Source organism: Taeniopygia guttata, chromosome 9 (genome assembly GCF_048771995.1).
Source record: "Taeniopygia guttata chromosome 9, bTaeGut7.mat, whole genome shotgun sequence".
In the NCBI taxonomy this organism is placed as follows: domain Eukaryota; kingdom Metazoa; phylum Chordata; class Aves; order Passeriformes; family Estrildidae; genus Taeniopygia; species Taeniopygia guttata.
Window position 1 is genome coordinate 19,874,201 of NC_133034.1, and position 11,950 is coordinate 19,886,150.

Here is an 11,950-nt window from a genome sequence, read left to right on the forward strand (position 1 = left end):
TTTAATTTCTGTCCCATTTTCCTTCCTCAAACTCTCTTCATTTTCCATTCAAATTGCTTTCCACACCACAGAATAAGGCTGGAGAGAAGCAACTGAGTGATGCCAATTTCCCTGCTGGGTTTTCCAGCCAGGAACACCAGGAGGATGTCTTGAGGAAGCTGCTTCCCACCCCAACTCTCTCACTGTCCCCCATGGGGTCACTGGCAAGGCAGACCAGGCTGGTACTGCTCTGGCTCTGAACAGGCTGTTTCTCCCCCACACATCTATTATACAAACTCATGTAAGTTCACTGGGTAAAACCTGATGTTCAACTTTTGCACAAAGTCAGCAGAATGAAAAAAAAAATGGAAGGAGAAGCCCAACCCCCATGGCGTTCTCCAGCTCTGCTCTGTATGCAAAACCTGTCTGTACAGTTCTGCTGAGCGTTGATGCCCTACTTTCATCCCTCACATAGCTCAACTAAAAATACACTGAGATTTCAAGCAAGGTCCCTGCTGTGCAGTGTCTGAGTGAGCAGGCATTGCTGCAGCCCCAGCCGTGCCGTGCTCCTGGCACCACTTATACCAACCCTGGCCACCACGCAGGATGAGGAAAAAAACAGCAATCTTGAGAAAATCAATACTCCTCCTTCCCCCCAGCTCCAGCAAAATGTCCTGGCGTGGTGTTGCAAGGGCAAAATTGAAGGAGGAGATGAGATAACTTAAGATCTCCTCGCCACTATTGCTACTATTAGTGTTTGTAACAGAGTGGTACCAACAAAACCCCGCTGGTATCGAGTGTGGATTAGAGCAATAACATCTGGAGCTCTGAAACAGTAATGAAAATAAAACCATGGTCAAAACTATTCATACTTGCTTTATGTGCTTAAACTGAAAAGAGACTATCATGCTATTTTTTGCCTGATTTGTGCAGTCCTGTGGAATCAGGATAAATAAAAGTTTGTAGAAACCAATCTTAAAAACAAGGGAATCTAATTGTGATTATTTGTGCTGAAGTGTAAAGACACTTTTCTGCTCTGAAAAAAAGTGACTGAATTTTAGCAGCTGGTTTCTCAAGTTATCCTGAACAATGGGGTTTTTTGACAAGAATGTGGTTATCTTAGAGGCCTTCAGCTTGAAATTCACTTCAGCTGTCTTCTGCCTCATTTTCTGCTACATAAGGAGGAAAATGGAAATTATTTCATGACATGTATGGATTATTTGCCAATAAGGATGTACATACATGTGCCTAATTTACTTGAGGAACGGCCATAACTGCTGTGACAAGTCAGCTGCTTCCACATGCAGAGCCATAACCTCACAGATTCTTTGCATGGGGATGTTCCGTGGTTACAGCCATCATTTGCAATACCTGGGATGTGACCCCAAACGTCCCAGCTGTGGGAATGTTAACCTGATAATCCTGTGAAATGTGGCATTTGACTCCTGCTGGGGGCACAAATCTCACATGGAGCCACTGCCCACAGCAGGACAGGGGACAAAGGAGCTTCCCTGCCCACAGAGAGGTGCCCAGGCCCTTGTTAAAGAGGAGGAATCAGGCTCTGAAGGAAAGCCTGATGGAGAGTGCACTTCCCAGGGCAGCCCCCACTGTTGCAGAAAACACCTATGATGCAATTTCTTGGCAGACTAAATTATGAGTAAAATACTCGTAAAAGCCATGAAGGCACACACATTTATTTTAGACTTCAGTATGCTGTTGCTTTTTTTTTTTTTTCTATTAAATATTAATTCCCTTTAAAAAGAGTACTTTTGAGCTGTTTTGAGAACACAACTGGTAATCTAATGTCATCTAATTAATTAAGAATTTCATACTCATATGTATTAACAGTCTGCTACTATTGCTGAGGACATTTCACTGGTATTGAAATGCACTGAAGCAAACATGAATTGCATTTAAATGGCAATGATCCATCCAGTTTCCTGGAAAAGCATGGCTGGGAAATAAAGTCTGACTTTGCCTTCTGGACCTCAATGTCCCCATGGTACACCGAGACAGCTCAACTAGGATTTCACCCCACAAATCAAGAAGTGGCAAGGAAACACCGTTTCTCCCAAAACACAGCATAGACAGGGTATTTTGTGAGCCTACTGGTGACAAACACACAAGTCACAGACACCCTCATTACCAGCACCACCTCTCTTTTCTGCTATGCTGTCCTTTCTCACCTGCCTCGTTGATTCTTTTGACATACATTTTATAAGAGATGTTGACAGGAGCCCTGTAATATCCAGAGTCACAGGTGAAGAGGCAGACCTGGTGGGAGGTGAAGATTTGGGCCTCTTTGTTCCCCGAGTCCAGCTCCCATCAAGCTGAGAGGGGCACCTTTGGTGCATCCCTGTCTTCTTATGTCCCCAAGGATGTGTTAGACAGCTGGAGAGACAAAGGGTGCAGAAGGGAATGGGCTGTGGGGGTTTAACCACAAGACATGCATCAGTGGGATGTTCTCTCCTTTAAGAACTATCTCAGTTGTTTCCATTTCCAGGATGAGTTCCCAGCACTTTTGTATTACCCTTACACTTGTCTAATACGGCTGACATCGATTTTCCCCCTTACTCTCTGCTGACTGCACAGTCTGAAACACCAAAGACCTTAAAGTCAAGGTCAAGTTTTTATTCCCTGAGTAAACAAGCTGTGGAGAAGGGGAAAGAGGGAGCAAGCACTTATATGAAAAGATAGAAAGCTACTGAACAAATATATTCCTTCTAAAAAACCTCTCCAAGGAAGAAGGCGTACAAAAGATTAATTCTTTCAGTCTGCAAATTCTGCAGGAAATAAAATCCTTACTCCTGAGAAATAAATGTTAAGAGCAGGCCAGCATGCATGTGATCAAAACAAAACCATTCTCTAATGGCTAAAGTCAAACATGACGTTAAACACTGTAGTGTGTATCTTGTAGTCAAGGTACAATGAAGCATTAAAATTGTTTCCATCTTGCTAGCCAGGAAGCTTTTCTTTTGCCCATGCACTGAGTACTTTTATTCCTCATCATTGTATCTAAGCATTGATCCCATTACATCAAACTCCCAGTGTTATTTTTGAACAATTAATGACTCCATCCATTATGTTTGCCCATTTGTAATTAGAAGCAAAGTTAGACAGAAAATGTCTGGCTGCTTATCTGTGATTCATGGACTCCCTTGAGCCTACAAATTTGGCTGGAAACTTGGTTAGAAATAATTTTGGCCAAAGATTTTTGGATGATTCTTGTTTGTCTTGAGCTGAAATACAATCAGTTCAAATGTTTTGGGGCTTCTGCCTTGGGTTTCTGCCAGACAGAGAAATGGGTCAGTATGAAAATAAAAATGGAGCAAGGTGGAGGTACAGGAGCTGCCTCACTGGGACAGACCTGGGTCCCATTCAGACCCAATGCTGGCACCAAGAGCATCCCATGCACAAGTAGGGCTGGACACAACCCTTGTCAGCCTCAGCCTCGTCTCTCAAAGATTGATTCAAAGCCTGAAATCTGATGCTTAATGCTCTTTCTGACATTCATTATGCTTTATCTGATATTTTTCATTAAAATTAGTTAATATGTATCTGGTAATAATTGCAAGCTGATGTTCCAGCTCTGTTTGGAAAGCAGAGGGTCCCAGCTGGAGCTGACAGCACAGGTTTGGGACAAAACAAATTATCTTATGCAATTTAGTTTAGCTGTTTTCAATGATAGTATAATTAAATGAGACAAATTCTACAAGGAGAGGTAATACATTTTATTAGAACAAACTGATGGTTTTGGGGGGAAAAGCAGGTATGTTTTCAGGCACACAAACTCTTTTTCAGTCTTATATGCCAGAAAGCCTATCAGTGTATCAGCTCAACAAATGATATTACTTTTCTGTATAAATAGGGCTTCAGTCATATCCTTAGATGATAACAGCAACAATAACATTGCTAACATAATTAAAAGCAGTTGGGGATGATTGAATGCCATTTCACAGCAGCGTTGGACATGAAGTTTCCCAAGAATAGTGGGGTGGAGCCTTGCTGCAGACACAAAAATATTTGTACTTTTTATCTTTACTCTGCAATTCTGATTTTACTTACACCAGTGTAAATGGAAGCCACGGCAGCGATCCCCTTTGGATTTTGCCTGTGTTTTAGAACAGCCTCACAACCTTCTATCTCTAATGCAGAGGATAAAAGTAGGTCATCCATTTTCTCCACCATCCTGCTCTCTCAGTAACATTAACCAAAAAGAACAGTGTGTGCACATTTTAGCTGGCATCACCGTCACTGTATTCCATCACATTATGACCCTTCAGTCCCACCATTGGAGCGATTCCCAGAAAACAGCAATAATGTAAATAAGGCAATAATGGAAACGAGGCAAAAAAAGATAAATCCTCCTAAGGTGGAAAATGGATTGACAATAAGCCATCTTAGCTTTCCCTGATGTTGTTTATTTTCTTATTATGTTTTTAAAGCAAATTTTCCCCAGACACCTCACAACTGACTTCACAGACACAAATAGAAACAATTTGTATGTCGCAGTACATCTTAAAAGAAGCAAATCAAGACTTGTAAGAAGGGAGTCAAGACAGGCCAGATAAGAAGTAGAGAATGATTAAAAAAAAATAATTTTGGAAATTCAGATATTAGAATTTGTTCTCTGGGTGACAGCAAAACATGCCAACAAGAGAAGGAATGTAAAGGAGTTTTTACATACAGGATTAGGCGAGGTGTGGAGAAAATATCTTCCAGAGAGAGGAGGCAGAAAAGGGGCTGGAGATTTATGAAAGCTGGGGGGGGGGAGACAAAATCAGAGAGAGAACTGGGGGTATGTGTGGAGGAACTCTTGTCTGCTGGCTGGGATTCAGGTGATGCTGTGGCACATCCAGCACCGGGCTCTGCTCCCGCCTGTCCCCAGGAGCCACCAGCGTGCCTTGGCTGCAGTAAACAGCTGCTGCAGGTGTCCCATGCAGCACTTTGTCTTATTTCCCCTTTTTAAAATACAGTTTCCAAACCTGCACTTTTGAGTCATCAGAGAAAATTGCAAGCTCCACCAGTGTGGGAGAGAGCGTGCTGCTGACATGCGCATAAAGGCTCCAGAACGCCCTAAATGAGCACTGCCAATGTTTATTTCTAAACATCAGAGAACCAGGGAAATAGAGTAGCACTTTGACTGTTTTGATTTGGAAACATTTGTGCAGATTCAACACTTGTCTGCAGCACCCTTCTGGGATGAAACCACATAGGTACAGCAAGTGCCAAAAGTGCAGACACAGAATTTGGAGGGGAAATTCCAAAACTCTGTGTAATTTTGAAGAAAAGCCATTTAAAAGAAGTCTGATAAGGCAGAAAATTTGTATTTCAGATAGCTTATTCCCTCTGTAACCATAACTCTCCCAGGAACCTCATGCCTTTGTTTTGTCTTAACAAAAAGCGAGTAAAATAGTCATGTTTAAAACTATTTAACTATTTTTTTTCACCTAACTGCATTTTGGTTATTAGTTACTAAATACCACTCCAGGCCATGAAAATAATTTAAAACTACTGTTTATTTACATATAAACCCATATTTAATAATAGCTATCTTCATGTTTAGGGGAGGTAACATAGAACAAGGTTCCTGGTGATTCCTATTTCTTATTATAACATCAATTGTGAAAGCAGATTTGCCTAATGGAAGGCCTAGCAGCGAAATTCTCTATAAAAAATGTATTAATATCAGAAATGATAACCACAACTGTTAACATTGTGTTATTAATCATTAATTTTCATTACTACTATGGATCATAATTATTATGTAGCCACAGTAAACACATTGCCCCTGCCATATCCAGGGTGTGATGACAGGGGGTTTTCTGCCTCTTCCTAAGGACTTTGTTGTGTTAAAAGCATTTTTTCCTGGTTTTCCTCTTCTGCAAAGGCAATTTGCCCATGCCAGGGGCTGAGCCATCAGCCCCAGCAGGGATGTCCTTACCCCATGGCAGCACACACAGCCACAGCTTGGCATCTCAGTATTGTGGATTAGCACCAGGGCAAGGGTTGAGAAAGAGTGAGCTATTTGATAGGTTTTGCCTCTTTTAAATCTATGGGTTATCCTGAGATAATGATCCTGAGGATGATCCTGAGACTGATATGGGAAGTGGGAAGTGAAAAATCCCACAAATCAAATTGCAAACCTCCCCTCTTCATTAGCACCCCCACATAGGAGCAGATGTTCATGGAAAACAAATAGCACAGAGACTATCTTTGGAGGAATTTGTTATTACATATTTACAAATATAGCATTGAGGGGTCCCTCCAACACAGTTTGCAGAGGTCTGGACATGTTGGGTGTTCATCCAGTGCCTGCCAGTCTCCAAACCCATCCTGACTCTGCTAAAAGCAGCAGCAACACTGCTGTGCACATATCTTCTGCATCTATTTCCCCCTCCCCTGCTGGAACCTGGATAATACTCATTCCTCAGTGCTGTGATCACAGTGGAAAGCCCAAACTCACCCTTTTCCCCTGAAACATAATTCAGTGGGATATTATTTCATAAAAAAAATATGGCTGGTATATTTTTGTTTCACATGAAAAAGACTGGGATTCAATAAAGCAGACATGGTCTCACAGGAATGAAATCCCTGCTTATATTTGGCCATGCAAATTTAATTTTTGTTAACCCTAAAGTGGAAGGAGAGCTCAGTATATTTAACAGGAGTGACTGGCAGAGCTGTCTGCACTGAAGACCACAGTACAATTGCCTTGGGCTGAGAATAATAATAGAACTGGAAATTATTTTTGAATTGTGGTGTCCTGGAGAAAGACTTTTTAAAAGCAGCTATGCATACTCTGAGTCAATGCAGCAAGGCCACTGAGCCCTGTGCTGCAGATTTGTCACTGAGAGTCAATCTGCACCTGGGGTTACAGGAAACAGAGACAGGTAGGAGGCAAGGGCAATAGGCTAAAATATGGAGAAACAAAGGCTCTGGGGACACCTCATTGTGGCTTTCCTAGGACTTAAAGCTAATAAAAGAGCGGGAGAGCAACTTTTTACATGGACAGATAGTGATTTGAGCCTTAATGGTCTTAAGCTAAAAGAGAAAGATTCAGATTAGATGTTAGGAAGAAATTCTTTGCTGTGGGATGGTGAGATGGTGGGATGGCAGCACAAGCTGCCCAGAGCAGTTGTGAATGCTCTGTCCCTGAAATGTCCAGGGGTAGGTTGGATGGGGCTTAGAGCAACCTGGGAGTGGAAGGTGCCCCTGCTCATGGCAGAGGGAAGGAACAAGATGATCTTTAAAGTCCCTTCAAACCCAAACCATCCATGATTATATAAAAACAGAAGAAAATGGCACTAACAATGCACAGTGAGTGAATCAAAATTTTCTAATCTCAGTTCTGGGCAGGGCACTGAAATGCATCTTGATTTGCTGCTCACTGGTGTAGCTCATGCATCCCTTTCCTCCTGCTGAGCCTAGAAACAGGTAAAGGCTCTTTTGTCATGAAGGGCATGAAAACCACCTGTAGGACATGACAATTTGTTAGGAATTGCTCGCTATCCTGATTCTTGCAGCAAACTCCCAAAGAGCTGCAGGGAGGGAGGCAAAAAGCAGTGGATGTGCTTCTGGGGCAGCAGGGTCCAGCTACCCCATCATGACAAAGTTGTTGTGTCTGGTGTCCAGATAGGCTCTGGGCAAAAGAACTTTTAAACCAGTTAGATGAGGAGGCCAAGGCCCAGAAAGAGTGAGCTTGAGGAGGTGTTGAAGGCACAGCTGCAGTCCTGGCTCCACTCCTCTGATTGGGATGTGTTCCCAGTGATGCTCAGACTGCCACAACAGGAACGTGTGAGTGCTGCAGCTCACAGCCTTTTCCCACAAAACTGTCCTGTCTGTGGGCACGTTAAAACCCCAAATTCATCTGCTGCTAATGAAGAGACTTTAGAATAAGATTCCCCAAGGCCTTGAGTGGCTTCAGGTGTCTTGGGGAGCTGCAGCATCGGAAGGCTCCGCCACACGAGATGTCCCTGAGTTGTTTGGCTCTGCAGCACAGGCCACCAGGGCTCACCCACCACAACCTGAGCACGAGGATTGCCTGATGGGTGAGAGGGTCCCTGTTCTGCAGTGAGCACCACTGGGGAGGAAAGTGAGCTTAAACACCAGCAAAAACATGGTCTGAGAGCGCTGGAGCCAGAGCAGAAACTGAGCCAGCCATAAACAGGGCCGGTCCCACAGGGACTGTTTGATTAAGGCTATTTTTGGAATCGAAACTCACGGGTGGGAAGGGAAGCAGAAAGCAGATAAATCAGCCTTTAAAAGCCACACAGCCACGTTGCTGAGCTCTCTCAGCTGTTTCAGGGGGTGAGGAGCAGAGGACACAATAAATCCCTCTTTGTTCTCCTGCCTGCTCTGTGTGCCCGATCGGAGATAAGACACAGGCAAGGGCTCATGTTGCTGGCAAACCATGGGGTTGTTCATTAACCTGCCTGGCCAAATAAAGCCCTGATAAGGGCAGAGCCTTGCTGGGGGCAAACCCAGGTCCACTGGGGCCCAAAGATGACCATGGGGTGGGCAGCAATGAACATGTCCTGTGCCATGGCCACCAAGTCACCAATGGTCGCACACACCCAGGGTGCCACCACACTTTGGGGCACAGAAAAAGCTCCATTTCTGCACAGCAAAACCAGGGATGTTGAGGAAAACTGTTGGATGAATGTGTTGCTTCATTTTAGCAGCTGGAGCTGCGACAGGAGTGAAAACAGTGAGAGAAGTAGATGAATATGGATTTTTTTAGTTTGGTCGTCAAATCCAAAGACAGGGAGAATATGAGTAAACTCAAGTATTTTCCTCAACAGGAAAAGAAATGGTCTTTTTTTATTATATAATTCTGGTTTAAAAAAATCCTTTCCTAAAATTTAGGTCAGTTTTTAAACAACAAAGCTTGTTTCCAAACAAAAAGTCAAAATATTTTGTTTTGATGATGTTGAAACAAAATGTCTCCATATCTCCAAACCATTTCTTTCTGACATGTCAGAATGAAACATTTGTACAGTTTCTAATTTTTTTCGCAAATACCGTTGGTTCCTGCATTTTTCAGTGAACTTATCCATTCAAGGAATGTCACTCAACTCTAAAAATTACCATACATATAGAGCTACCTCTGTTACCACATTATGTCTCATGCAAGCGTGCCAAATGTGAATTCCTCACAAGGGAGCTGGATAGACTTCAAAGCTGACCGATAAAGCCTGAGAAGGCACAATGCCAATTAAAAGGGTCAAAATGTTCCTCAACTTTCCTTCAACCCTGCCCAGGGTCCCACCCTGTGGGTCAGTGCTATGAGCCACAAGCAGGTGGGTTGTCTTGCTGTCTTTGAAGAGCACATATTTGGGGCTCACACCCCCTCATGTGCGTTCAGATTAGTGCTGTAATTGTCATTAAAGCAGCCTGTCTAAATCAGAGGTTCTGGGAAATGCCTTTGATGGATCATTGTAGGGACCCTGTTGATCTGCAGATCTCTGCAGGTATCTAAAAAAACTCTCTTCTGGCTCCTTGCAGGGAGGTTTTGTGGGATCTAGCCATAAAATTGTGGACACACTTGGAAATTTGTGAGTGCTCCAGAGCCAGAAATTTTGTGTAAGGAACTACGGAACAGAAACATCCCTCTACAGTCCTGAGGAAGGAGCCCCCCAGGAAGGCTGGTAGGTAGCTGCAGTGCTTGGGGTGACTCTTTTTGTCTCATTTGTCTTCAGAAAGCATCTTCTAGCCTTCCTCTGGGGGTATGATCATCAGCTACCTGGTTAAATACTATTAGACTGGGGGTGTTGCATGATCCTTATGCCCCTGGTGTCTGCGTGGGTGAGAGAAGCCCAGGTCCTGCTGGGGTGGTGGGATTTTATGGACAGTGGCAGCCTCTGAGGTGCCAAACCCTCCTCAGCACAGCAGCACAGCACATCTGACTGAGGCCGCAGCTGGCACACGCCAGAGTTTCATTAGCTCCCACTGATTTAAATAAAAACCCCCTCTCTGTTGCTAATCACTCCATTCAGGGTTGGAAAGTCCACAGAACCAAAAATATACCCAGTTAGTCAGCAGGTTTGTGAATATTTTGAGATGGTGTAGGTCAAAAGTCAATTTGCCAGTATTATCTTGATTATCCTATGGAAGTCTTTACTCAAAAATAGTCTCCAAAAGTGCAAGTTTAGCAAAACTTGGAGCTGGAATCATTGGAAAACATTAAACGTACTCACCAAGCTAAATTCACACGAGGGCAGTTACTGTGTAATAGGCAGCTGCTTTTAACTAACCTTTTATGTTTTGGTGCTTATTCACATCCAGGAACATTATTATAGGTGTAAGGTTAGAATAAAAAATAATAACTTCCTAAAATCAAAATGCAGGGGTTTTATATTAGACCCACCAGGTGCATGCAGAATCATAGAATTATAGAATCACAGGATGGCCTGAGTCAGAAGGAACCTTTAAAATTATCTTGTTCCAACCCCCCTGCTATGAACAGGGACAACTTCCACTAAACAAGGTGGCTCAGAGCCTGGCCTTGGACACTTCCAGGGATGGGGCATGTGCATTTATAATTTTTTAAAACAAATCATAGGTTAAAACAAACAAATCATAGTTTAAAACAATCTACAGAGGTTGCTGGTGTCAGGACAGCTGGAAAGCATGGTACATGGAGAGATTTATTTTTTTAGGGAATCTGTTTCTCCAGGGTATTTTCTTGGTCATCCAAGAAAATGGATGGTCAGGGATCCTGGGCTGGGAGCACAGACTCCCAGTGTTCTCTGTACAGTGTGACTTCTGGCTGTGGAAGGCACCAAAATGATGCTCCAGCTTTCCTTATCTGCCTGCATGCACACACAGACAATTTGTACACCTTCATCTCATTCTGCCATGCTCCATTACAGTGATTTATGTGCTGTCTGTCATCTGGAGCACTGGAGGAGCACAAGTGAGGGAAGAGCAATAAACAAATAATAATCAGCAGAGATAACACAGCAATGAGTCCACAAATGCTACCCCCAAACAGGCAGCAGTGTTAAGCTCCCAAGGAAAGGGATATTAGAGGGGCTCTCCAGAGAAGGGCAAAAGAGGGAGCCTTTGGCAGGGTGTTAAATCCTATGGAGGAGTGATCCAGCACTGTGTTCTCTGGAGGGCACAGGCAGCACCAGAATGGATTGGCTGTGGACATGGAAAAAGCAATCTGATATTGTGAAATGGAAAAAGGAGAGCTCCTGGTAGGGAGGTAAAGAGGGAGATGGATGGTGGCAGGAATCAAGGCTGGATTGGGCTGCAATGCTGAATGTGGTGTGAGCATTAAATCCCCCTGCCCAGCCAGGCAGGCAGAACAGGTGGTGTGTGTGCCACAGAGCTGATGAGGCCAAAAATATTCATCCCTTTTACGCTTGTGGCCATGCCTTTGATTGCTGCTTGTCACCTCAGGGCTCTTGGTCACAGCCAAGCCCAGCACTGCACTGGAGGCTCTGCCAGGGCTGCAGGAGTGTGACGTGCCCGGGTCTGTGACAGCTGTGCAGGGAGACAGGCGGCTGTGGGAAAGAGTTTGGGCTGGAAAGGACAGCAGGGATGCACCACCATCCCCATCCATGTGAGAGCTCACCTGGCCCTTGTTTTTGGGGGGTCTGTGCAGGGCTGGGAGCTGGGCTCGATGATCCCTGTGGGACCCTCCCAACCCAGGACACTCCGTGATTCCCTCTGCACACAACCACTGGCACTGGGCTGTCCCCAGGCCAGGGCACACCCCAGCAGCGCTGTGGGGCCTGTGTGGCTGAACAGGGCCCCTTACCCAGCCCCCCTACATGATTAGAGAAGATCTGGGACCCTTTTAGATATTAGCGGATGGCAAATTTTTCCCTTCGTTTGTTATTCGTGATGAATAATGAATTATTCTCACAACATTTACTATGCTGTTCATTCATTATACAGGACAGGGGAATGTTTAGAGCTAATTATTGCTAGGAAGGCTCTTCATTTGCAAAATATGTGA